Source organism: Chelonoidis abingdonii, chromosome 7 (genome assembly GCF_003597395.2).
Source record: "Chelonoidis abingdonii isolate Lonesome George chromosome 7, CheloAbing_2.0, whole genome shotgun sequence".
Classification (NCBI taxonomy): domain Eukaryota; kingdom Metazoa; phylum Chordata; order Testudines; family Testudinidae; genus Chelonoidis; species Chelonoidis abingdonii.
In genome coordinates, this window is record NC_133775.1 from 89,341,686 (window position 1) to 89,368,313 (window position 26,628).

The 26,628-nt window shown below is 51.2% G+C and overlaps 1 long non-coding RNA gene across 1 annotated transcript; it reads right to left on the reverse strand.

The window, feature by feature from the left end:
- Positions 1–1,763: 1,763 nt before the first annotated feature.
- On the reverse strand, positions 1,764–26,232 carry LOC142047118 (uncharacterized). The gene is made up of 3 exons (XR_012656300.1): positions 26,064–26,232; positions 5,992–6,138; positions 1,764–3,378 (listed from the first exon to the last, which is right to left on the reverse strand). It is a non-coding gene; the product is annotated as an uncharacterized LOC142047118 (long non-coding RNA).
- Between the last annotated feature and the right edge of the window lie 396 nt (positions 26,233–26,628).

Here is a 26,628-nt window from a genome sequence, read left to right on the forward strand (position 1 = left end):
CATCCCCCTCAACATCTCCTGCTCAGTCCTCACAGATCTGAGCTCTTGTAATGGGTGAGGTTCATTCCCCAGAGCTCCTCTCTGCTCCAAACTCCTTGCTGAGCATTAGGGAATGTTCCCAAAGTGCAGCCAGGGTGGGCGAGCCATACTCTGCCCATTGTAGGGGAGGGAACCCACACTCACTCTGCCGACAGAGCCACACAGGTGCACCCCCAGAGCTCTTGGAAACCCAGTCCTAGAGCCAGCAATAAAGGCTACTGCAGCACAACTAGGGGCCACCTAGATAACAGACTTCCTGAAAATCCCTCCTAACCTTCTGCCTGCCCGACCGGAACCAGAAGAACACCCTGTGTCCTCGTCGGTACTAGAGACCTTTCCCTCTACCTCTGCACTGAGCCTCAGGTGCCTGCCCTGGGGTTTTCTTTCCTCATTTCACACCCTATGGGTCTGAACCCAAGTGGGGAGTCATCGCTTCTTGCTGCCCATCAAGGGAAGCTGCTGCCTGGAGCCATAAGTCCTGCTGGCCTGGGCTGCCATGCGGCCTGTTGGACGGATGCATGTCCCTCTGCTGCACAGCTCCTCCCTTCCCGAGCTACAGTGCTTCATCTCAGACTCACAACTGACCAGAGATGCAGCACTGCACCTTGGGCTGGGAGACATTGACGGAGCTCCATCTGTAGCTATCCAGCTTCGGTCTCTTCGCACAGACGTGTGTGTGTGTGTGTGTGTGTGTGTGTGTGAGAGAGAGAGAGAGAGAGAGAGAGCTGTGTCTATGTGAGTGTGTACGTGTGGCTGGGTATAGCTGGCTTAGGATGGGTGTATATATGTGTGTCTCAGCAGGTGTGTGTGTGTGTGTGTGTGTGTGTGTGTGTGTGTGTTTCCAGCCCCCTCCTGCTGTCACGCGCCCTGATCACACAGTGCGTCAGCTGTGAGATGGAGCGGTTCCCACAGGGGTTTCGGGCAGAGTGGGGTGAAGGTGCAGCAGTGGCCGTGAGTCAGCGGAAGGTGCTGTACGGCCAAGGGCAGGGAAGGGCTGTTTGACTTGTGTACTAGAGTAGGAGCAGCTAATGAAACACGGGATGAGGCCGCCTGCAAAGAGCCAGCCTGGGTTTTATGCTGGGAGAGGCGCTGGGGAGCTGAGTCAGTGTGGCGGGTACCCATGCAGGAGAGACGTGAGGAGTATGGAGTTGGACAGCCAGGTTCAGCGCTGGGTTTTAAGGAGCTCACAAGAGCCTGGGGAGACCCATACTGATGTACAGACGCTGTGGGGAGGGAAGGCAGGAGGAGATACTTTGCCATTGCCCCAACACAGGGTGAGTCTGGCATACTCCTCAGGGGGGAGGGCTCTGGGGAAGCCCAGGGTTCACAGAGGCCTTGTACCAGCACACTCCAGGCACTTTGCTGGGATTACCGCTCACTGCCCCAGCTGCTGCCTTTCCAAGCGCAGGCTGGCTGGAGGCTCTGACGTCACCGCCCCATGGAACGGCCACCATGAGCAACCCTGACTGGCCCCTTGTTGGCAGTTGCAACAGAGAGGCTGAATAGGCCTGACTGCGGTGCCCTCTGCCAGGTCAGGGTGGGCAGGGGATGCTTGCTGCCTAGCCGGGTATGTTCTGTGGCTCAGCAGGGACCTTTGGCTTCAGGGCTGTCAATCCGGCGGGTGGAGCTACTTGGGAAAGGACACTAGCATCTGTATGAAAAGCAAAGAAGAGACAAAGGCCACAGAGCCATGAGGCCCAGAGACCGAGGTGCTGGGTAGAGGTAGCTACATAGACAGACAATCCACCATGAAATGGGAAAAGGAGGCGAGGAGAGAAAATAAACAGGTCTGACTGAGGTTCGCAGGCCTCTTCGTTCCTGTATATGACAGTGGAGATTCTTGTCTCTCTAAAGCTGACCTGGCATGTAGTTCATGCCTCCTGCACTAAACATGGCTGCAGACGACTGGGTGGCCCTGGGAGTCCTGCTGGGGAGATAGGGGGTGGGGGTGGGCAGGACTGCGGTTTCCTCTGGAAAGAAGCCCATTAATCAGTCCTTCTGCTGAGGACAAAGAGCAGGGCAGGCCCTGAGCCCTGCCTGGGGGCTGTTTAGGCAACTGGAAGCGTCTCAGTGTGTTTATGAGGAGAGCTGATCCCAGCATAAACTGTTTGCATTGCATTTCCCAAAGTGCGTGCAGTGGGGACTGCATGGGTTAGAGGCAAGGGCCAGCCCAGCATGCCAGCCGGACCGTCCCTGCTGCTGGGGGCCAATGGGAGGAGTCTGCACCCCTCGGACCGAGCAGAAGAGCCGACAGAGGTGGATTTCTGGGCCCCGGGATTTGCAGCAGATGTGGGGACGGATTGAGGGGTGTTGCTGGAGTACTTCCCTGGGCAGAGTTGCCAAGAGCTCAGGGGAGGTTTTACTGGGGCACTATTGATGTCTGTATGGTATCCTTGGGCTACTGGGCCCTTCCAGCCAGAACTCACAGTGAGATATCTGCGAAGTCAGCAGCAGGGAGAATGCCTCTGGCTACTGGTAGGGCCAGGGCATTGGGTCTCCCATGTCAGCAAATTCAACCCCCTTCCCCGCACGTTCCCCATCCCTGGACACGTGCCAGCTGGGAAAGGCTCAGGCATCAAAGAGTTAATGGAAGTTAAACCAGCCTCTCTGATCCTCATCTTTGAATGAAGCAACAGCACCTCTTGATCATGACAGAGACTGCACAGCTGGCCAACACCTGCGCTGATCCCATCTGTCCCCGCTGGAACTGACTTGTGCGGCCTGACTAGCATGGAGGGAAGGCCTACCTCACGGGCAGAGGTGTTTCAGGCAGGAATCCCATGAGGCCTGCATGCATAGATCAGAACCATAGATGGTAGCAACAGAGAGCACTGGAGGCGGGAGGTGGGGAGGGGGAAAGAGGTGGGTGGAGAGAGGAAAAGGACAGTGGGAGAGGGCGAGAGACCAGACCCAGAAAAGCACTAACATCCTGTGCAATCCTGAGCAGAGATGAAAAGCGGTAAACAGACCATCTATCATAACAACGTTCTCATGCTGGGATCCAGCAACCTCCGTCAGCAGGCAGCCAGGAACAGACACTCACAACAACCTGACAAGAAGCAGATGGCAGCTCCCTAGGCTGGAATTCCTTCCATCCGGTGCGCTGGCAGCGCCTCTTCTCTCCTCTATGTCCTATAGCCAACCTGTGGATCCTGGCTTGGAGTCCATAGGAAAGGAGCTGCCTCCACAGAGCTGAGCAAAGTGCAAACTAGGTGTCAGTTCCACAGCTAACTCCAACGGGCGGAGCAGGAACCAGGGCTGTCCAATGGTACCAAGAGTCCTGGTCCTTCTCCAGCACCAACCCCCATGCTCCCAACCAATCCCATGTTTCCAGGTTCACTGAGGGAAAGAAAAGAGCAAAATTAAAGCCAAGCTTGTGGAGAATCAGAAAAACAGCCTGGAAAGTGGCTCTCCCAGCCTCCCCCAGCTATTTGCAGGCAACCCACCTATAACAGCCAATAGACCAGGTATCAGACACACAGGCTCGGATCAGCCTTTCCAGCCACACCAGAGAAATCAACACCTTTCTAGACATCACCCAGATCAGCACACAAGTGGGAGATTTCAGAGTAGCAGCCATGTTAGTCTGTATCCGCAAAAAGAACAGGAGTACTTGTGGCACCTTAGAGACCAACACATTTATTTCAGCATGAGCTTTCGTGAGCTACAGCTCATTTCTTCAGATGCACAGAATGGAACACACAGACAGGAGATATTTATACATACAGAGAACATGAAAAGATGGAAGTATGCATACCAACAGGAAGAGTCTAATCAATTGAGACGCTGGTATGCATACTTCCATCTTTTCATGTTCTCTGTATGTATAAATATCTCCCGTCTGTGTGTTCCATTCTGTGCATCTGAAGAAGTGAGCTGTAGCTCACGAAAGCTCATGCTGAAATAAATTTGTTGGTCTCTAAGGTGCCACAAGTACACTCTTGTTCTTTTTACAAGTGGGAGAAACCCTCTTAACACAACACCTTCACCCTGTCCTGGCCAGGGTACATTTCTTCTATTGCAAGCTGCAAGCTTTGCTCCTGGCTTCTCTGCAGTCACCAGGGCTGGACAGGAGCAGAGCAGACTGGCTTACCACATCAGCTCTTTCAGGTTTCAGCCTTGAAGTGGTTTGAACAAGCCAGCTGAAAGCACAGCCCTGAAAGATCAGGGAGTTAGAAACATTTCCAGCTGCGGCGTTATCTCCAGGCCTAGAATTGGCTGGACAAGGGAGCAGCAAGCTGCAGCCACGTTTAGAGATCAATCTGCCGTGAGTCAGAGAGACAGCAAAAAGAACAGGAGTACTTGTGGCACCTTAGAGACTAACAAATTTATTTCAGCATGGCACTCACTAAAGGACTAGCTGAGAGACAGAGGCTCAGCGCACGCAAGGAAAATGGGATATGGACTCCCAGGAGAACCTAGAGGATGATAACAAGGCTGCCAACTTTCAAAATGCTCACCCACATCTCTTTCCTCCTGGCTAACATGGAGAGGATGCTGATGCAATATGCAAAGAGATCCCAGGAGTCTCCTATCTCCAGGCAATCAGCCAGGCCAAGGTGGAGATACCATCCTCTTCTGGGATGAGCCACACAGCAAACCTTTGCTCTGTGCTGTGATACAAACCTGGCCTGGCCCACTGTGAGGGATTCACCCTCCCCAGGGTCGGCTCCAGGCACCAGTCCAGCAAGCAGTGAGGGGCAGCACATCCTTGTCTTCGGAGACAATTCGGTGGCGGGTCCCTCACTCCCTCTCGGGAGTGAAGGACCAGCTGCCAAATTGCCACCGAAGACTGAAGCGGCGGCGGTAGAGCTGCAGATCGTGACTGTGGCTTTTTTTTTTTTTTTCTTTTTGCTGCCTGGGGCAGCAAAAACCCTGGAGCCAGCCTGACCCTCCCGATCTGCAGAGAAAGGCATTTTTTACTCGGAACATGAGCAACAGCAGTGACGAAATATGTCAACTCACCAGAGCAAACCCACCGGTGACAATGCAGCCAAACATAAGGCAAATAGCAGATGGGGGCAGATCCCAGCTCAGAGTAGGCAGGTCGGAGGCCAGTTTGGAGAGGATGGAGTTTTAGGTGATGAGCTATCATAGCACCAAAGAAAACACACAAATAGGGACCTCAAGCTGAAGCTACCCTGTGCTGTATTCTGCATAGAAAGAGGCCAGCTTTCCCCTTATATAGTGAATAACTAACCTTGCCTACTTACCTGAGTGGGAGAATGCATACTGCACTACAGCCCCATTAACCGACCCTTGTACACAATATTTAAACTAGCTCCATGGAACTATTAGTGCCTAATAATCCTGCACCAAAAACTGGCTTAGGGGGACAACGGCATTCCAGCTAATTGTGTGTATAAGCTAGAACCATCCTACACCACATCCCCAGTTCTTACTTGTGTATAACACTACCACACTGCAAAGCCCGACGCCTCTCCAGATGAGGATTTCACACTGCGTATGGACAAGAGCTGGACTGGAACAAAAGCCCAGGGCCCAGACCTGGACAAGCCTTTCTCAGACATTGGGCTGTACTGATTCAGTGCTTGCTCTGAGTCCGCTTGCGCTGCAAGCTCAGAACCAGGGGTTAGAGGTGGGATTCTGATTCAGAGCCAGCTCTCGTACGTACCTGTTTAACTGCCTGTAAATACCCCTCTGCAACACGAGGGACAGGTTCTAGAAGTGCAAACAAAAGACCTCAGAATCCAGTTAGTCTGGGGCAATTTCACGAGCTAAAGATTGTGTCCATTAACTGGAAAATAAGTGCGTATCTGTGCATATGCCTGTCTGTGAGTGCTTGCCTGAGTGTGTGTGTGTGTGAGTAAGTAAGAGAGAGAGAGTACATACATGTCACAAGAAAGTCAGAGTTATTGGAAGTGGTGGCGCATGAGTTGACAGATGCTGGGGCTCAGTGACCATCAGCTTATGCTAACAGGCTATGTTGACCTGCTGTCAGTTGCCTGGATTTCTGAGGCTGTCCCCCTTAATGGGTCACTCGACAGCCTCTTCAGGCAGCCTTCAGTTGTGACTTCTCCAAAGCTGTCAGCTGTGCACTGCTTCCTCTACTCAGCCAGTGTCCTCTGCATCCAATGCCTGTAAGAGACAAAGAGAGAATGGAGATCAACAGGCAGCTAGGAAAGGCCCTGTCACCAGGGCTTGCCAGCCAGGACATCAGTGTAAACGCAGCTGAAAGTCACAAGTGTCATGAATTTAGCTGCTTCTCAGCTCTGTGGCCTTTTGGGACATTGCAGCCCTATGGCCTTGACGGGCCACAGGCCAAGCTGGTGAGGATACACGGTGAGAGTGGGGTGTTTCAAGGGATGGGAATTCTGCTGGGATCACGGGCTCGCATGGCCAGGCCCAGTGCCAGCCTTGTCCTGAGCGGGAGCACAGCCAGGCCAGATGCAGCCGTGTTCACGGACAATTGCCAAGCAAAGCTGAGCTGTGTAAAACAAGGCTAACTAATACTGGCCTCTCTCACAGGGATGAGAGGCTGGAAGAAAGGCACTATGCAGTGAGATTATTAGAGCTTGGCCTGAGCTGCAAAATTCAGAGCTAGCACTGGCTCTCAACCCCCTCAAAGCCTGGCTTGGAGAAGTTGGGAGGGGGCTGTTTCTGGTACATCTATGATCATTGTTATTGTTAGTATCTGTGGGCAGCAGGAGAAGGTCAGTGTAATGCAGTGGGAGAAAAGAGTGAGAGGCACAAGCTGAGAGTGCTCCTCTGGGGCTCCTCAATCCCACACAGCACATGGCAGTCTTGCTTCTAAACGACCCCTGAGTACAGATAGCTACAGTGCCTGATACATACAAGCATCCACTGGCTCCTACATTGCTCAGCATCTTCCCCCCTAGCATCCTTCCCTCTGCTCTGCACCCCCGACACCTGTCAGGCCTGAGTCCTCCAAAGGAGCTGCACTGGAATGCTACAGAACACTCCTCACCCAGGCATTGGGAGGTCAGGCCTCCCAACTGATGCCAGGTCCCCTGCAGTGCCCTGGGGAGCACCAGCCCTTTTCGCACTGCCCTGCCCTGTAAACCAGTCAAGTGCCCCAGTCCGCTGTAAGGATCCAGCAAGCAGACACCAGAGGGAAGCCTGCGGTGCAAACAAGGACAGCGTCTGTAATGTGAGCTGAGCAACAGACACACTCCAGGCCTGGATCCACCATTCCTGTGAAGCCTTTAGTGACCCCTGTGCTCACACACTGTGCAGTCACGCTCACACAACTCTGGGTGCACATGTGTGCGCAAATGTTCACGTGTGCTGGCACATGGGATATGTGTGAGAGTCTGTGGCCAGTGAGGTCCCCAGCGACTGGGCCCAGTGAAGCCAGTATCAGTGGATGGCTCCTAGATGTGCATAAGGCTGTATGAGCCACTGCGTGCATCAGCACCTGAGCAGAAAGCTTCAGCGTATATGCCAGGCCTACTGTGGGCAGGTCCTGGCAGTGAGACTAGGCTGAGCTGGAAGGCACTAGAGCAGTGATGACGTTCTTATCCCCAGGAAGTCACCCTGGGCGTTGCACTGGAGATGCCTTGGCTGGTCCTAGCACCCACCCCATGTCCCAGGGGGCCATACAGGCACTGACGGCCACCACTGCGACGTGCCGGAAGCTGCTCCAGTTATAGCACCGAAAGGCTGACTTGCGGGCCAATGGATGCTTTCTGCACTGCTCCCTGAACGGTTAGAAAGGCAGCAGCCGCACAGATGGGACTCAGCCATTCAGGTCAGAGAAGTCTCTGAACAAGGGACCACACACACAGGACTGTAAACACCAGCACACATGTGCCCAACGCATGCACTGACACACACACACAGGGGTTCACCCTTCCAGTTTAAAAGGAAAGACAAGAGACTCGGCCCAGGACAGAGGAGGAAACAGAAAAGATGATGAGAAAGGGAGTGGCTGGCTGACCCGAGGGGTATTTGTATCTCTGGTGCTCCCTGGCTGCTCAGCCCCTTTCCCACTCTTTCCTCTTCGTTCTTCGGTCTAAAGATCATAAGTCTCACACGTTCTCAGCTCCCCTGTCCCCTGGGAATGGGGGATTTAAACTGCTGGCCGCGGAGTGCAGGCTCTGATTGTGAGCTCTAGGGGTGAAGAGGGCCCAGCTGTCTCCCAGAGCTCCTGGGAGGATGATCTGCTTAGTTTTCTCCCATGCTTTCCCCCCCAGAGCAGTTCAGGGGACACTGCTGTGCTCGGCAGACCTCGGCAGACTGTCGGAGCCCTGCTTCACTCTCAGTGTTGAGTGCAAAGTGCCTGGGACTCCTCACAGGTGGGGGTTGGTGTTCCAGGGAAATGCTTTAAGACTGGGTCACCCTTGCCCTTCAAACAGGACTAATAGCACTATGCTCAGGAGCAACCCTACAATAACAAACCAGGATATGCTCACCCCCAGCATTTATAAGCAGCCCTACAATAACAAATCAGGATGTGCACTGCCTCACTATTTTTAAGAACTCTGACTGTCATAAACCAGGCTCTGAAGCCCCAGCACTCAGAATCAACCACTGCATAACAAGCCAAGATGCACATGGCCACAGCACTCATGCACTACCCTACAATAACAAACCAGGATGCATGCAGTGGAGGGAACTGGCATTTGGGGACAGAGCCTCCGTTCAGCTCCAGGCTTGCGTGGGTTTACTCCAGTCAAGTGAGTAATGAGCTGTACGTTCCTCCTGCTGCTTCCAAACCCAGAGGCCCAGGGCATGTTCTGCTCTCCGAGATCAGAGCCACGCTGGCACGTCCCCTACTTCTGGATGGCAATCAAAGCTTCCCGCAGAGAATGCACAAAGTCTGGCTTGTGGGACAGCCTCCAAGGAGCTTCCCAGCTCCTGCCTCACTCCCAGCCCCTGCACCAAACGACTTGGTGGGAAACACCAAAGCAGAGAGTTCTCGTCATCCTGAACGCAGGGCTCTGAGGGCTCAGCTGCCGTCCCCAGGGAGGAGACGGCAGCCGAAGAAATGAAGCACTCTTGGAATGCTCAGGGCCGTGTGTCCTATGGAGCTTGGAAGAGAAACATCTGCTGGGAACTATTCCTCCCTCCAGTGCCAGAGGGAAGATCCCCCCATGCTTAGACCTTTCCGGTCCCTGAAGAGGAGCACAGAGCAAATGCTGGGCCTGAGCTTTCATGGGTAAAAACCCCCACTTCTTCAGATGCATGGAATGAAAATTACAGATACAGGCATAAATATATTGGCATATGATGAGAAGGGAGTTACCTTACAAGTGGAGAACCAGTGCTGACAAGTCCAATTCAGTCAAGGTGGATATTTATTTTTCTCCCTAATTCCTTTCTGCAGGGAAGCAGGGCTGAAGCTCCATGTCTAGGGAGCAGGGAGGTCCCTGCTGCTTCTCATGCAATTTCCTAGCTGGATCTGACTCAGGCACAGGAAAGTGGAGTGACTTGTCCAAGGTCACCACAGAGACCCCAGAGCATCTAAACCAGCGTTCTCCTGGACCCCTCAACCACACAGCCACCCTCTAGTGGAGGGGGTTGGTTTCCTATGGATTGCTATGGTGCAATAGCTATGCTGGCAAAACCCCACAGTGTAGACACAGTTTACATCGAGTGAAGGTTTTTTTTCCCATCATTGCAGGAACACCACGTCCATGAACGGTGGTAGCGAGGGTGATGGAAGCAATCTTCCATCGACCTAGCTGCGTCTACACTGGGGTTAGGCTGGCATAGCTATGGTGCTCCAGGGTGTGGATTTTTCACTCCCCTAAATGCCACAGCTATGTTGGTCTAAGTTTGAAGTGTAGCCAAGGGCTCAGAATCTAGGTCTCAGCGGGGTGATGCACACTCTGCCCTGGAGCCATGAGTCATAGTATCCCACCCTCACATCAATGGATATCAGGGATGAATCTGACCCACTGTTTTCTCATGTTCCTAACACAGAAATTGGCAACCTTTGGTATGCAGCCCACCAGTGTAAGCACCCTGGCGGGCCGGGCCAGTTTATTTACCTGCTGCATCCACAGCCCCCAAATCCCCGCTGCTTCCCACATCCACCATTGGCCTGGAGTGGTGAACTGCGGCCAGTGGGAGCCGCCATCGGCCGAACCTGTGGACGCGGCAGGTAAACAAACTGGCCCAGACCGCCAAGTGCTTACTCTGGCGGGCTGTGGGTCTAAGGTTGCCAATCCCTGTCCTAACAAAATGAATGTGTTTCTTTCTGCATTTGTTATAGACATGGATCCAGGTTAGGCATATCTCCAGGCCCAATGGATAACTGTGTCTTTTTGGATTGTGTGCACCCTCCCAGGAACTAAGCCCTGCTACAGACAGATCAGAAGGCTGGCTGGATTCCCAAGATAGCCCTCTGGGCCAGAGGGATCTCCAGCTGGTCACAGTGGATGCTAAAGGACTCTTTGTTCAAAACTATTTTTCAATTTTAAAAAATTGATTTTTTTTTAAAAAGGCCATTTCTACAGGCAATGGCTGTTGTCTCTAAATTTGTTGTAATTGAAATCCTCAAACCCTAATTTTGTTCAGTTTTCAGCAACCAAAAGCCCCCCCAAATTTTGATTTTTTTTTTTTTTTTAAAGGAAGTCAAAAAAATGTTGAAACAAATGAAAACTTTCTCATTGTCCCTGGTGTTTTTCAGAGGCACGAAACTTTTCCCCAAGTGGCTCTGCCCAGCAGCAGGTCTGTGCCAGAGCAGTGATTAGCCCTAGGCCTTCCTGGCTCCCCATCTTGGGCCACAATGCAGGACTTTGCAAAGCGGCATTATTGCTTTCTCTAGCACCCTTCCTTCAGGGGGTTCCATGTGTTTTGCCAGCATTAATACATCCAAAGCCCATTGAAAAGCTTCACTGGCCTTCTAACCTGCAGCTCTGTCTGGGGAACTCTAGGTGGATTGTGCTTTGTAGTCAGTTTCCCTTGCATATTCCTACCTGTGACATTGGCACATTCCTGGACGAACCTGCCTGAGCCATCCTATTTGCCCCTGTGAGATCCCTCCTCAGGGTTTTTTCCCCAGCATCAGTGGGGGCGTTTGCAGGCTGAAAAACACTGGCTAATATTGCAGTCTTGCACCTGGACCTAACCTCCCTTCTCTGCCGCCCAGTGCCCCACGGCTGTGCAACGCTCATTGGACAATGTGCCAGGAAGACATGGCGATGTGGGACTAGAATCTCGCCGTCTGTCCAGGCACTTGGTTGCTCTAACTGAAAGGATCAGCCTGAGAACCAATGTCATTCTGTGACAGGTGGAAGAGAGGCAAGACAGCTGGAGGGAGAGACCTCCCTGATGTGATCTTAGCTCTTACTGGCACGTCTCAAAGCCAGGCTTATCTCAGCTCAGGCAACGTATCTCTCTCTTTGCCAAGCACTGCACCTCCCCTTATAAACACTCCTCGGGTATATAGCCCCGTACCTACAGCTCCCATACTGAAGTGTAATTTCAGACAAGGACTGTCAGCTCCATGGAGCCCCCACTGCTCCTCACAGAAACCCTCTGGGGCCCTGGAGAGTGGTTGGGAAGGGGCGGGAGGGCATAGAAGAGCATTTCCCCCAAACCTGCCTCATCACCAGGTTTAAATCAAGGGTTTATGAGAAAAAGGAGAGCGGGAGAGAGATCCCAATCTGGTCCCAGACTGGCAGGCTGATTAACCCTGAGTTCAGGTCCAGGCCCTGATGCTCACTATAAATAGCGCTGCCTTTCCTTTCCCATCCTCCCTCCAGGGGATGAGAAATGCCTGTCCTTTTATGGTCAACAAGGCAGATTCCTGGGGCTGAGCTGGGGGCAAGCCAAGGGGGCCCAGGGGATTCAGTCCTGGGCCTTTCATGCTGCTGCTCTTGCTCTGTGGGCTTTGCTGGGATCAGTTATAATGCCAGGAACAGAGAGCAGGTTTTAATGGCTTAGAGGAAGGGATGAGTGCAGAGGGGAGATGATGTGAAGACATCTGGAAGCAGAGGCTGGGAAATGCCTCTCGTTCCATCCTCTGGGCTCATGGTACCCACGCCTGCTGCTGGTCTGAGCAAGCAATGGCAGGGACGGCATTTTAGTGCCCGTGCTTGGGAACTAGGCTCCCTGTGAGAATGACGGGCAAACGCACATGCCCTCTGAGAGCTTCCAAACTGCAGGCCACGGCTCTGTTGAAGTGAGCGGGGCCATGGGAAGGCACTGTGGATGTTCATGGATGTGAGCCTGTATATGTAGGTGCACGATAGGTATACCAGCTGTGTGTATATCACGTGTGTGTGTGATGTGCACAATGTGTATACTGGCTCTGTGTGTGTGTGTGTGTGTGTGTGTGTGTGTGTGTGTGAGAGAGAGAGAGAGAGAGAGAGAGAGAGATGTGTACACTGGCTGTGTGTATATTGTGTGTGTGTGATATGCACGATGTGTATACCGGCTGTGTGTCTATCATGTGTGTGGGTGTGGGTGTGTGTGTGTGGGTCAAGATGTGCACGATGTGTGTATGTGTGTGCGTGCACTCTGCACATGACTGATGGTTAGCTCTGTGGCCAGAAATCCTCTCTCCTCTGAGTCTGTCTCATGCCCAGAACAATTGGCCTTTGGGAGTCACTTCAGAGAGAAATAATTATGCCTAATGATGTGTTTGCATGTGATGTGTTTGGGACTGGTGCATTTGTTAGGGTAAAACAAACAAACAAACAAAAAACAGCAGAAGTTTCTCCCCTGATCCACAACTGTGTCCCCACTTTGTAACAGGGCAGTTGGGTTTAGCACTGTGGTTGGGGAGTGTTGCAAAGAGGGCAGAGGGCTCTTGCTGCCCTTCCCTCTGACCCCCAAAGAGTCTCATCCTCTTGCTGGGAGGGTGCTGCTCTGTGCTCAGTCTTTCTTACAGGGCCTCAGTCTGAGACACTAGTAGATGCACCTGCTAACTGGCTGCCGTGGCTCCTTGAAACGGCAGGGGGCTTGTCATGGAGACAGACTCCCCTCACCACACTGCAGCTGGTGAGTTAAGACTAGGCTGCCGTGGGGCCAGCTGGAGCCTAGGATGGGAAGCCAGCACTGTGGTACATGGGATTCCTGTTAGCAAAAAGTTCTGATAATAACCAAAGTCCGAGGTCAGTTCCACGCACAGGAAGACCCCAAACTGTGTGTGCCGTTCCCCTCACCCATGGGAGTTTGTCCTCCCCACCATGGGCCCGATCTTCCCCACCTCACCATGCTGCAGATAGAGTGAGGAAAAGTGCACCCTGGTGAGAGGGGAAGAAAGGCACTGGGGGAGACGGCGTGCACTATGGGGAAGGGAGAAGGGTACATAGAGGCACACACACAGTTTGGAGGGATGGACACAGTGCGGTGTGGGGAAGGAAGGTTCAATCCATTATTTCTATAGAGAACCTCAGTCACATTTCCTAGCTCTGCCTAGCACCCCTCATTCTGTCAGAACCCAGCATTGGATTTCTCTGCCCACCAACTCAGCCTGTGGGCTCTTTAACTAGGGCCAGAGATGGGAACAGGATAGGAGGGGATGGGGCCCAATTGCCACCTGCCCCAGACAAGACTAGGCAAGGGCATCCCTGGTCCAAGTGCAGCATTCGGGGCCTCCTGAGGAAGAGCGGGGATAGCAGCAAATGGGCCTTGGGTCCTCGGCCAGCTCAAGGTGGAGCCTCCCCCTGAACAGTGCAGGGATGACTGAGATGTGATGGGACAGCAGCCACCACACCGCTTTCTCCCAGGCCTCTCTCCCAGTTCTTTGCATTTTCTCCCAGCCTCATCCACTTTCCCCTTGCTCCCAGTCCCCTCCCCACCCAACCAGCCTGACCACAATCACACCATTCCCCACCCTGCTGCCTTCACTCAGGCCTGCCTTCCCTCCCCTACTCTCAGTAGCCAGACCTGCACAGCCTCAGGGCCTGGCCCACCTCTCCCTGTCTTCCCTTCATGCTCAGGCCTGTCCCTTACCCTTCTCAGCAGCAGGCACAGGGTGGGGGTGGGAGTGTGTGGGGGAAGGACGCGCAGAGGAAATTGTGTGTGGAAACAAAAACTGTAGCCTTGATTCTGTGTCAAAAGTCTTGAGATGACCTCCTCCCCTGCCCCCCCCCCATCCTTCCCACTTCCCCCGGTGCTTCTGGGGCGTGTGAGCTAGGGGCTCTGGGAGCAACTCCTGCTCTGTTTGCACATCACATTCCTAGCAAAGAGGAAGTAATTTGCAGAGTGAATTCCCAGCGGAGACAGTCACGTCAATGGGCCTGCTGGAGCCAGGGAGCCAGTTTTCTTTTAGCTAAATCCATGCGATTGAGGTGGGGTGGGGGGAGGAGAGGAAGGAAGGAGAGGAGAGGCGAAGAGGGAAATCTCTGGAGTCACATTCAAAAGGTTGAAGTAGTCCGAATAAAAATCCCTGGCTGTCAGAATCCTGGATGCATGTGGACAGCTAAGGCATGACGTGGTGTGAAGCTACCAGTGCCTCCAGCTGGTGGGAAGGAAGACAAGCTTCAGAGGGAGCCGGCAAGGGGGCACAGAATTAAAAACAAAGCACCAAGCTCTATAGCAGAAGAAACCTGGCTAATATTTTAGCTCCGTCTCCTGAGCTTAGCTGGAACGAGACTATTCTGCTATTCCCCCTGCTACAAACACTTCCTGGCCTCCTCTTCGTCCTGCCCAAGACCATGCCATGAAGTTGCAGCACACCTCAGCCTTGGTGATGTCCTAGGCCCTCAAGCCTCCCAGCTGGGATGTCACAGAATGAACCAGGCAGGAGGTTCTGGCTGCATGGACAGGAGATGACTTCCACTGACCTGTCAAGACTTTGGTAATGCAGGGCCCATTCCTGATGCAGGCAAAATGCCCATTAAATTGGGAGCTATTCATAGATTCCAAGGACGGAAGGGGCCTTTGTGATCATCTAGTCTGACTTTCTGCATCACACAGGCCAGAGAACATGCCCAAAACAGCAAATCTTTTGGACAAACACCCAAGCTTGATTTAAAAATTGCCAATGTTGGACAATCCACCATGACATTTGGTCAGGTGTTCCAATGGTTAATTACCCTGACTGTTAAAAAATTGCACCTTATACCCAGACTGGATAGTTCAGTGGTTTGAGCATTGGCCCAGTAAACCCTGGATTGTGACTTCAATCCTTGAGGGGGCCACTCAGGGATCTGGGGGGAAAGCAGTACTTGGTCCTGCTAGTGAAGGCAGGGGGCTGGACTTGATGACCTTTCAGAGTCCCTTCCAGCTCTATGTGATAGGTATATCTCCATATATATATATATATATATAAAACTTCCAGCCACTGAATTGTGTAATACTTTCTTCTGCTAGATTGAAATATTTATTCCTTCCTGCAGATATTTAACCTTTTAATCTGCTCTTAGTTATGCTAAATAGATTGAGGTCCTTGAGTCTAGCACTGTAAGGCATGTTTTCTAATCCTTTAATCATTCTTGGGGATCTTCTCTGAAACCTCTCCAACTGATCAATCTCGTTCTTGTATTGTAGCCACCAGAACTGGACACAGTATTCCAGCAGTGGTCACACAACTGCCAAATGCAGAAATGAAATAACCTCTCTCCTTCTACTCAAGATTGTTATGCATCCAAGAACATAAGACCGGCCCTAATGGGTCAGACCAAAGGTCCATCTAGCCCAATATCCTGTCTTCTGACCGTGGCCAGAGCCAGGTGCCCCAGAGGGAATGAACAGAACAGGTCATCACTGAGTGAGCCATCCCCTGTCGCTCAATCCCAGCCTCTGGCAAACAGAGGCTAGGGATGCAATTCCTGCCCATCCTGGCTAATAGCCATTGATGGACCTATCCTCAAGGAATTTATCTAGTCCTTTTTTGAACCTTGTTATGGTCTTGGCCTTCACAACATCTTCTGGCAAGGGGTTCCACAGGTTGACTGTGCGTTGTGTGAAGATATACGTCCTTTTATTTGTTTTAAACTTGCTGCCTATTAATTTCATTTGTTGACCCCTAATACTGGTGTTACGAGAAATAGTAAACAACGCTTCCTTATCTACTTTTTCCACACCAGTCGTGATTTTATAGACCTCAATCATAGCTTTTCTTAGCCGTCTCTTTTCCAAGCTGAAAAGTCCCAGTCTTATTAATCTCGCTTCATACAGAAGCCGTTCCATTTGCCTAATTTTTGTTGCCCTTTTCTGAACCTTTTCCAATTCCAATATATCTTTTTTGAGATGGGGCAACCACATCTGCACACAGTATTCAAGATGTGGGCATACCATGGATTTGTATCAAGGCTCTCATTAGACCCACTGAGAGCACATGTTCATCTGATTATCCACCGCGAACCCCAAAACTTTTTCAGTCACCATTTCCCTGGATAGAGCCCCCCCCATCCTGTAAGTGTGGCCTACATTTTTGTTCCTAGATGTACACATTTACATTTACGTGTATTAAAACGCATCGTGTATGCCTGCACCCAGCGTACCAAGCCATCCCGAGTGCTCTGTATTGGTGATCTGTTTTCTTTATTATTACCACCCCCTCTTCAATTTTTGTGTCATCTGCAAACTTTATCAGTGCTGATTTGATGTTTTCTTCCAGCTCACTGATAAAAACATTAAATATCACAAGGCCAAGAACAAATTCCTGCAGATCCCACTAGAAACATGCCCACGCGCTGATGACTCCCTGTTTACAGTTACATCTTGAGACCTATCCATTAGTCAGCCTTTACTCCACTGAACGGGTGCTGTTAATTTTACATCGTTCTAGTTTTTTTAATCAAAATGGTGTGCGGTACAAAGTCAAAGCCTTACATAAGTTTAAGTGTATTACATCAACACTAGTATTTTCACCAGTCAAATTGGTAATCTCATCAAAAAAGGTATCACATCAGTTTGACAGGATCTATTTTTTCCATACACCCATGTTGATTGGCATTTATTACATTACTCTCCTTTAATTCTTTATTAATGGAGTCCTGTATCCGCAGCTGCAATATCTTGCCTAGGATCAGTCAGACTGACAGGGCTATAATTACTTGGCTCAGCCTGTTTACCCTTCGTCCAAGCAAGGACTGCAGGACTGGACAGTGAGCAGCATGGAGGAGACAGCAAAACATAATCCTTAAAGTTTCTTTTGTGCGGGGGAGGGATGGAGATCCATGAACTTCCCCTTTAAGAGTCGCAGTCATGGTGGGGCGGGTGCTCATTAAGCTGTCATGCTAGCTAATGTTTATTAAGTGGCTGTTCCCTTTTTATTGTCCTATATCCAAGCTAATGTAGGGAGGGGAGCATGTACTGGAAACTGTGTGGGTCCCATTAGCAAACCACTTCCTTTAATGGGTAGCATCTTGAGCAACTGAGAGCTTTGCTGTTTGGTGGACTTTCCCAGCATCGCCTCCCTATGCTGATGAGTCTGCTAAGCAGAGAAGGGTAGGGCCCTAATCCCATCCCTCGGGGGAGGTGGGACACACAGCTATCAGACCATTGGGCCCTGAACGTTCCTGGTTTGAGTCCTGCCAACAGCTGGATTTGAGCCCCAAACCTTCAACCCCCACAAGGTGAGTCCATTCTTGAGGAGTAAGTCCATTTCCAGAGACTAAATAATAACCTGCCTTTCCTCTGTTCCCTTCCCTCACAAATAAAAATTTGATCCTAGAATCCACCAGTTCTCCCATCTCCCTGTGCTGAGCCTCTGAGTGTATGAAGTCTGCAGCAGCGTGCTGTGGAGTCGAGGGACAGGGGCAGCTCCAGGCACCAGCACTCCAAGCACACGCCTGGGGCGGCAAGCCGTGAGGGGCGGCCTGCTGGTCACTGAGAGGGCAGCAGTCAGGTAGCCTTCAGCGATGTGCCTGCAGGAGGTCTGCCAGTCCCGTGGCTTCAGCAGCAATTCAGTGGTGGGTACGCCAAAGGCACAGGACCATCGGACCTCCCGCAGATACGCCGCCGAATCCACGTTAGCAGCAGACCTCCCGCAGGCAAGCCACTGAAGGCTGCCTGACTGCCTTGCCTGGGACAGCAAAAACCATAGAGCCGCCCCTGCCTAGGGAAGCTCATTAATTTATCTGGCAGGATAATGTGTTAGGAGGAATTCGGTCTGAGCAGGCATCGGCTCCTCTCTGCATTGCTATCCGGGGCAGCTAACGAGTTATTGAGGCTGGAGCAGCTCTTTAATAAAAGCCACTTGATCCGATACATTTGGAAGTGGCTGCTAAGACTCAGGAATTGATGTCATTCCTCCCATGAGAGAGGTACCTCCAAGGAGCCTTCCATCACCACAACCTGATTTTAATTCTGCTTTATTCCCTCCTCCAACTTCAAGGCCTGGGCTGTTGACCACTCTTCTTCCAATCTGGGAGGGCTTCCCCTCAGAGCTCATCCCCACAGCTGCTCAGTAGGGTGGGGGGCATCACATCAGAACATGGGACATGTGTAGGGACACAGTCAAATTCAAGTCTTTTTAAGAAACTCATGGTTAAAAATGACTTTTTCTGCCAGTGGCTCCTTTAAATAGCATGGCCTGATTTTTTTTTTAAATAATTCTTTTTGCAAGAAGGCTTTGTTTTGCTCTGCTATTGCTATATCTCTATAAAAGGATCTTTTCAGCAAGGGAGAAACTGACTGGTCCCCACTCCTACCATGAGCTCTGCATGGGGCCCGTTGCAGTGAATGGGATCTGCACAGGTGCTGCACTCCTTGCAGGATTGGGGTCTGAGCTCTCCAGGGGTCGTATGGTGCCAATGACAAAGGGCTGATGAATGCATACCATCAACAGGGACAAAGGGTCTCACTTCCTTCAATTACTTGGGGGCTATTTGTAACTAGTGGATGCAGCATTGTCAGACAGGTTAGAATTTTCAGATTGACGAGGGTCTCTATAAAACCAGTGACCTAAGAGTTAAGTGTGCTCACTGGAATTAATTTGAGCCTGTGTAAGAAGTAAAAGGAGCCTGCTCTTAGCAGATCACAGAGCACACTATGCCTCCTACACAAGGCCATTTGTTAAACCTTCCCACACAAGACGTGTCTGTATTGTGTGCATGCACATGGAAGAAGGTGTTCTGACACCTAGGGGTGGCCAGCTCTGCTTGGCTCAGAGGAGTTCAGAAAAGAAAGCAAAAGAGGCACAGAAAGGTTTAAGTGACAGAAAGAAATGAGGGTCTGAAAGAAGGGAAGTCGAATTCATGAGTGAAGGTGTGAGGAGAAGCAAAGAGCTGCAGCCAGACTAACAAGGTCACAGGTAGCGACACAGGAAAATGGACAGTGAAAAGGTTCAGGCTGAGAACGAGGAAAACGCCTCATGGAATCTGTGCCACAAAGGCTGAGAACTGGGAACTCAATATGTTAGTGAGAGGTAGGATTACCCCTCAATTAGACAGAAAGACATCACTGCACCTTCACAGGGTAACTTGGGCAGCTGATTGTGTCCATTGGTTCCTGCCAGTTCCAGTGACCACATATAAAGGAGGAACTGCTCACTTCAGTACCTGAGCACCAGGCCAAATTGTGGCTTGAGCTGAGACTTGCAGTGTGTCTACACCTCCAAGTGGGGGTCTGATTTCCAGCGCAAGGAGATATACCCATGCTAGATCTACTCAAGCTAGCACACTAAAAATAAAAGTGTAGCCAAGGCTACTCACCCTACTGCGGCTACCTTTCTGTTTTTACCACACAAGCTCAAACAGAACTGCCTCAGGTATGTCTGCTCGAGCTGGAAATCAACCCCCAGCTTGAAGTGTAGACATGCCCTTAGTAGCTAGCCTAGCCAACCGAGAATATGCTACTCATAGCTTTAAGCACATATTCTAGCTGCAATAAACATCCTTGACCCTGAGCCCGCAAACCCGCTTATGTGCATGCTTAACTTTACTTGTGTGAGTGGTGCCACTGAACGCCAGTGAAGCACATGTGGGTGTGGGCGGGGTTGGGGCCTAAACTTCTGATGACTGACCCTCGAGCAGTAACAGCAGAAAGTGTAAAGAGCCCAAATAACTCTTCTGTAAAGGGGACACGGGCCCTTTGCATTTTCCGACGCTGACTACGTTTTTAAAATGTCCATTTGCTTCAAAATACACAGGCTGACCTGTTTTAATAAAATCCCTTTTATAAGCTGAAGGGTTTTCCTGCGCCCCTTCTGATGGAGCATTTTAGCAAGGGAGAAACTGATTGCCCCCCTGTAAAGGGGAAACAGAGATACTAGCTCTCCCAAAGTGCTGTCAAATGCACCAAACAAACACACCTACATAACCCTTTGCTATGGGTTGGGTTGATGGTTGTGTGCTTTGTGCTGGCCTGATAGTGAGAGTCAGCAGTATTAACATATAATCCTTCATTTAATAAATATTGGTTACATTCAGTATTTTCTAAATGAACAGAGCATATGAAAGGTTGTGTTGCTCGCACACAAAGAATTATAACTACACACAGCGTGTGCACCCAAACACCAACATACACACACGCCAGCTGGCATACATACACCAACATACACGCAAACATACTCACCCATACATAGACACATGTCTATATGTCTGCATGCACCTACTCAGCTGCGTGCATCATGCGTGCGCACACACACACAATCACAGGCATACTTGTTCCTGCATATACACACGAAGTTGGGTGCTGCCTATGCATTCACCTGCATAGTATGCACATAAGCACGTGTCCCTGTGCACCTACATGTCCAAACATATGCATGGTTTCTGGCTGCATAACCCCAAGTGCACGTCACCCCATCTCTGCTCTCCTCTCTCTCCTATAGAGAGGGCGTCCATCATTGCTATTCTGGGAAAGCCCAGGCCCTAGCCCGGTGCTTTTGTAACATGCTCCGACCCAACCTCTTGAAACAAGACAGCTCTCACCTTACATTTACCTATAACCAGAAACTCCCCTTCACCGTCACGTGGCCACAGATCCTACCATGTGGAGTGGAGGCCCATCACAAGGCATTCCCCCCTGCATCGTGGGGGTGTTCATTTGGGATTAGACATTCCATTTTAGTGGCCACTCCCACAGACAACTAGATAACACCCCTCTGCTCTGATGGCATATTCCACCAGGTGGGAAAGGAACCCACTTGCTAGCGATTCAGGATCCCTGCGCCCTGGAACACAGGGTAAGAAGGAAATCCTGAGAGGTGCTGAGCACATGCATCGCCCTCTGACTTCGCCCAGGATAGCTAGGCAAGGTCAAGCAATGTTGGGTGCTGATTGGTGAGGGAGAGGGCAATGGTTTATATAGGCAGCATCCCAGGAGAACATGCATCAGTCCCAAGGCAGCGGGTAGGTGGGGTGGGTGGGGGGCTGAAGGACCTGGCTGGGTGGAAAGTCACTGGCGTCCTTATGACTGAAACAACAACTTCAGCCCATCCCTTTGCTGTTGCTTTGTGCTGTGCATTGGCCTGGGCACCCCTCTGTTCAACGCATCTACAGTTCTTTCAGTCTCTTTGTGTGTGTTTTCAGCCAGGGTTTCTAATGATGAAATGGCCCCAGAGCTCAGATTTCCAGCCTCTTGCCTCATCCTGTCCTATCTGACTCCAAATCACTAGCAAAGGCAGCTTTCTCCCTCTCACGCACGCAGGTTAAAACCCTGGGCTGTTAGCTGAGGGCATATGCCTCTAACAGCCCATAATGCACACTACTACTGGCACACACTCACACTCAAATGCACACACAAATGCATGCACGATTGCACGATCACTCTGTAACACACCTCCACACATATTCTAAGCAACACATGCCTAAACACACCCAGTCTAGCACACACACAAATGTACACACAACTACACACTCACTCTGTAAGACACATTACACACCACACTAACATAAGCACACACAAATATGCATGTTTTAAACAACACATTTGTACACACAATCCTACACATCAAACACAAATGCACACATGAACACTCACGCTAAAACACATCACTATGAATTGTTATGATTGGCACAAATCACACAATAGACAATGAAACACAATACCCCTGCCCCTTTAACCCTTGTAATATCTGGCTCTGCTGAGCAGGACAGAAGGAAGAGCGGGGAACGGAGATGGCAGGTTTTGTCTGGGGCGGGTGGGGTGGGGGGAAGCTTCCCAGCTTCTCAGCTTTGGAGCCCAGAACCTATTTTGCAATCTGTGGTTAAAAAATACAAAGCTTAATCATCTCCAGACAACACTCCTGACAAGCAAAGAGGGAAATGCCACGCTGTCTAGGAGCGACTCCGAGCTGCAGCCTGTCTAGACACAGCCTTCCCCTGAAATGAAAGCCTCTTGATAACTCCTTGGAAAAGCTTTGGCAGAGGTGCGTCAAGCATGAGTGTGTGCTGGAAATGAACTCCTCGCCTAGCAGCACAAAACTACAAAGGTGTTAAAGCCTCCGCTCTAACTAGGAAGTTCTAGGGCTTACGACTGGGTAACTCATTCGTAACTCTACAGCTGGTCTCTGTGGGAGCAGAATCAGGCCCCTGAACGCTACTAGTGTGGTGAGTTGGAAGGGTGGGACTAAGTCCCTGTAACACTGACACCTGGTCAGATGCCTGCTGGAGACCTGGCCAGCAAAGGGATTGTATTCCTCCCTTTATCCATAAGATGTTACTTTTTTTCCCAAGCAACTCCAGCTTGTGCTGCAACATGCAGAGAAGGGATCATTGGTCCTTTAAAAGAGGCAGGGTTCACGTGGGGTCCCTCACAAGAGCCTTTCTTGGACAATCTGCTTTACGGGGTTCTCTGAGTGTAAGCCATTGTATGCCAAGCCTATCCACATGCCCCAAGCGTGACCCTTCCTGCCAGCCGCCCTCCCTCCCCTAGTGTCCACCTCTAGAAGGGATCAGATTAAGGTGCAAGCAGATGGTTCTCCCATCTCCTCCTCCATCAGTCCAAGGACAGGGAGCTAGGACCTGAGTCCAAGCTCAGCTCCAACATTAACGTACCGTACAAATCATGGTCACAGTCTGTGCCTCAGTTTCCCCATCTGTATAATGGGGATAACAAAAGTGGCAGGGGTATGTGTGTGAGAAGAGCTAATGGGAAGTAGATAGAGCTGTGGTTGCAATTTTTTTTGACAGAACAGTTTTCCATAGGAAAAAAAGCAGTTTAATCAAAATTGAAACGGATCATGGGAATGTGTCAATTTTGATTAATTTTTTTCATGGGCAGCAGTCTAAACAAATAATTCCAGCTTTCTCATTTCATTTTGATACGGGAAAAATATTTCCTTCTGACTTTATCATTTCAATTTATTTTGTTTTGCCTTTTAACGAAATACAACATATGAATATAGTATGACAACTCTATAGTTCCATATAATATAAAAGTAGAAATAAAATGAATTGAAATGATGATGTCAAAAGGAAGCATATTCCCTAATCGAAATGACACAATTGCATTGAATCAAAACAATTTGACATTATTGAAGCAAAACGATTCGACAGTCCCAAATTGAAATTCTGCAGAATTTTCATTTTCTGGGAAGTTTCAAAATATCAGCTTTGTGTTCCAGTTCAGAACAATCTCCCTTCCCCCTCCCCGAAATGTTGGAATTTCCCAAGGAGCGGACAGCTGCAGTGGGAAGCACTGCAGGGGGATCTTGCCAGCCTTTCTCTCTTGTTACTGATTTGGTCACGCGGGCCAACCTTTGGCCTGAGATATTGCAATCCTCCATATCTACCAGTGTTTTTACTTTGGTGCATGGATGTGGAGGGAGGGGGAGGCAGGGGGCTCTGCTGCTACGGACAGCTCTGATCTGCCCCTGCGGCCTGAGCATGGTATTCATCATTCCCACAGGCCTGGAACCGAACTGTCCATCAATCTATCCTTTAAGTTGCACAGCTGGCAGCAGGGGAAAGTGACTGGGTATCTCTGGGATGGAGGAATTCCTTGGATGCAACCAACCTTCTTAGCAAAGAATCCTGCTATGACCAGAGATCTGAGCAGCCCTGGGGTTACTCCAGTGCCTGGGGAAGCTCTGGACTTGGGAGAAGCTCTGTTCCTTGTGTGCTGGGAGGCAGGGAGAGGTGGATGGTAAGGCAGAGATTTAACAGGGGTGTGCCAGCTGTGACCTTATGGAAATGTCAGCCCTGGCAGGGCAATCTGCTGAGCCTCTGCTACTGCAGCCGGGCAGTGACCTTTTTGGAGCAGCCTCGGCGAGCAGCCGGTGCAGAAGTGCCTGCTGGATCTTTGACTAGATCAGAGCAAAGCTACATTTTGGGCACCAGGAGATGTCACCAGCCTAGCAGCCTCCTGAAATTGCCCTGTCACCCTCAGACCCCGTCACTGAGCTCACCCAGCAACTCCTAAAGGCAAACAGACAGGCACCGAGGCACAAAGCTGGGTGGCAAGACACAGATCTCACACCAGTCTCAATCTGCAGCAGCTCCACTGAAGTCAATGGAATTACTCTGGATTTACACAGGAACTGTGCTGCTCAGCCAGCTGCGGCCGGGGGCAGGCTGAGAAGGCTGGACTCTGATCCCTTGAGGATCTAATAGTTTTCTGTCTAGCCCACAGCCCCACACAGTGATCTGCGTTCAGGCAGCTGCCTCTCCCTTGTGTTCTCCAGGAGCTCACTGCAGCCTAATTATGGGGTGCTAAGTGGCCCAGCCACAGGGCCTCTCTTCTTCCACACGCTCTCACCATGCTGCACAGCAGCTAGAAAGAGCAGCAACCTTTTGCCAGGGCCACCAAGCAGGGAGCTGTGGAAATGCCTGAACTTGGGAGGAAGCCCGTGCTGCTAGCTGGAGGAAAAGCAAGCCAAGCCAGCAGCAGCGGGTCCAGCTGGCTTTGGGGTTCCGTCAGCCCATGAGCTGGGATCCTGTCAGTCACTGATCCACAAACAGCCGCTGGGCAAGTGTGAGTAAGGAGAGATGCTGGGGTCCCCTAAACATCTTCAGAACAGCCCCTCCCCCTTCCTCCAGAGCACTTGCTTTGCCAGCTGCATGTCTCAGGGGAAAATGGCAGCAACATCTCTGTAACCCAGTGCAGCTCACATGGTCTATATTGGCATCTTCCACTTGGGGAGGGCTGGGAGCCAGCCTCGGCTGGGATGTCAACTCACTTTATTTTTCCACCCTGAAACATATGTGGAGCAAAACGCAGCCCAGTGTGACTCACCGTGCCATGGGGCAAACTATCGGCCCTGGCCGCTGAGAGCTGCTCTGCGGGGCATTGGCCAGCAGCCCTGGGGGTCAGGAGCACCCCGCTCCCCACTCTCAGAGGGAGCCGGTTGGGCTGGCCACTCAGCCTTTGGAACTGCAGCTCAGGGCAGCGGGTTCATTCACTGCAGGTTCAAACAGTACAGGGGGCTGCCTGGTAACCCTCCCCGGGGCCCCAGGGTTCAGATGTTCAGAGACACAACTCAAGCAATTTCCCCAACTCCGCTGTAATCATCAGCGCTACCACCCCCTTGAGCTCTGTTATCCCAGACCCCCACCTCCTTGCAGCACTCTGCAGAGCCGTGGGTGGACGCTGCTGATTGCAAAGCTATGGCCCTGGTGCAGAATAGAGGAGAGAAGGATGCAGAGCCCGACCTCCATACACTGGGGAGAGGGGCTGTCCTTCCCCACTCAGGCAGGCAGCCCCTGGTACTGTGTTCCACTGAAACAGACACCACCTGAACGCTGGACGCTACACAGCAATCCCCACCACCCCCAGCCCACATGCCTTGAGCCTTTGGGTGTGATCTGAGTGGGAAAAGCCACAGGCAGAGCCCCCATTATTTGCTAGAAGGGGGACCCTGGCAGACCCATCCTTGTTTTGACTCCCTGCCATTCCCCTTCCTCCTGTCCATCTGCTTTGCGCTCTCCTTCCTACCCAACCTGGGAGAAACTACATTGTTGCACAAACAGAGACTGACATTTCAGCACAGAATAAAGCAAGAGCAGCCAAGCCGAGTGATCGGCTACATTTACAAGGGGAAACCGTTGTCTGGTACAGACTGGTATTCCCATTAGCAGGGAATTTGAGCATGGGGACCATGACAGCTATGGATTTCTTATCGCTAGCCCTCTCTCCCAGAGCTACAGAGATATGATAGATAGACACACAAAGAAATGCAGCTGTGCCAAAATGAATCTCACACACACACGCACTCAGTCCTGCTTCTCTCGGCCTCGGCGTGTACGTACCTATGTTGCGCGGTGATCCGAAGGACTCACTCACACCTGCTGTGCACTAGGCCCCAGCGGGGGAAGAAGGGGGGGCCTCACCTCCACTCTTCAAAATATAATGTGCTACTGGGACCCGGTGCTGCCAGCCTGGGATTTTTAAGCAGCTGGCATGGGGGTCTTCGGCGAAAACTCCTTCCACACTGCTCAGAATCTGGAAAACCTTTTTCTTTTACCTTATATGAGCTGAAAAAGGAGGCCAGGCTGCAGACGGCCACATCTGTCAGGGGCGTCGAGGGGAGCCATTGGCTGCGGCCCGATCACGTGGGCCTCCTGCCTTGACCTGCGACAGTTCAGCTGAGTGTTGGTTTTACCCCCTAAGGAAGGAGCGTTTGACAATTTTCATATTTCTTCTAAATTTGGAGATTTCAGACAATGCTGGGAGGCTTGGCTCAGGATGCCAGAGGCCCATGTGGAAGTCATTAAGTCTGAGAGGGAGAGCAAGAGAGCGAGAGAAGGAGGGGAGGTGGGGAAAGAGGGGGAGGAGAGGGAGAGAGCCCTGTGACCGTTGCCAGCTACATGCCTG